This window comes from Myotis davidii, unplaced genomic scaffold, assembly GCF_000327345.1.
Source record: "Myotis davidii unplaced genomic scaffold, ASM32734v1 scaffold164, whole genome shotgun sequence".
NCBI classification, from domain to species: domain Eukaryota; kingdom Metazoa; phylum Chordata; class Mammalia; order Chiroptera; family Vespertilionidae; genus Myotis; species Myotis davidii.
In genome coordinates this window covers 2,028,770-2,030,208 of record NW_006296417.1, presented here as the reverse complement: position 1 = coordinate 2,030,208, position 1,439 = coordinate 2,028,770, and positions in this window count along the sequence as shown.

Genomic DNA, 1,439 nt, shown 5'->3' with positions numbered 1-1,439 from the left:
TCCCCTCCACAGGCAGACAGACAGATCCAATGTCTTCCCTTTCAGCCAAGACATCACCTGACAGCAGGTGCCAAAACAAGCCTGTTGAACACTGAAGTACCTGGATGCGGGCAGGATGTCCCTCGGCTTGTCGAGAGAAACCATTTCCAATCGCCCCTGCCTGCACCCTGGCTGACATGTCCATTGCTCGATGGTTGAGTGTCAGCCTATGAACCAGGAGGTCACAGTTCGATTCCCCGTCAGGGCACATGTCTGGGTTACGGGCTTGATCCCCAGTGTGGGCGTGCAGGAGGCAGCCGATCCATGATTCTCTCTCATCATGGATGTTTCTCTCCCTCCCTTCCTCTCTGAAATCAATAAAAATATATTTAAGAAAGAAAAAAAAGCATGGATCCCTTCCCCTGGGCTCCCTTTTTCTTTTCCTCTATTCATTTTTCCTCTATTCTGGATGCACGCATTGCTTTTGAAACCCGAGTGTTATCAGCCCAAAGAGGGAGAGCGGTCACTGCCACAGCAGAAATTGCCCGTTCGACCAGACTGAGCAAACATGGGGGACTGAGCAAACAGGCCGGGCTCCGGGGAACCAACAGCTGTGACTGTCACTACTCCCCTCAGGCCCCCGGTCTAAGGAACGGACACGCATGTGGCTGAGTCAGTGAGAGACGGTCCATGGAGGAGGCGCGAGTGCTACAGGTGTTAGAGTGAGATACGCTCCCTGCAGCGGAAGGGCTGGAAGGGAAGGTTTGTGGAGGCGAGACAACCAAATGGAACAACGGGTGTCCTCAGGGTTGGAAATGCAAACCATGCAGATGCCCGATCTTATTAGGGAATTAAAATGCGTAACCATCATTCCCCAAACGATGCTAACGAAGCGAAGCCAGGGTGGGGGTGAGCTTGCTCAGGAAAAAAGCAGACAAGTGAGGAAAAGAAGACCGAGTTAAATGCTGCGAGGACGAGACGGCAAAGGACAAGGGGTGGGGCGAATGCAGACTGCAGGTGCGGGGCCTCGGAAGCCAGAGGGTCAAGCAGTTCGAGAAGGAAGGGGCGGCCCTAGCCAGTGTGGCTCAGTGGATACAGCATCAGCCTGCAGCCTGATGGGTCTCAGGTTCGATTCCATTCAGCACATGCCCGGGTTGCGGGCTTAATCCCCAGTAGGGGGTGTGCAGGAGGCAGCTGATCTATGATTCTCTCTCATGGCTGTTTCTCCCTCCCCCTCACCCTTCCTCTCTGAAATCAATAAAAGTAGATTTTAAAAAAGAAGGAAGGAAGGGGCACAGTGCAGACTGCACCAAGATGAGGACCAGGCAGTGCCCGCGGGATCTGGCAACGTGGACGTCACTATTCACCAAAGGGAGGGGAGGTGGAGGGTGGGAAGTGAGGAGATGGATGGACCTGGGGGAGGAGAGGGACGAGGCTGTGAACGAGTCGGGGAGAAGCCC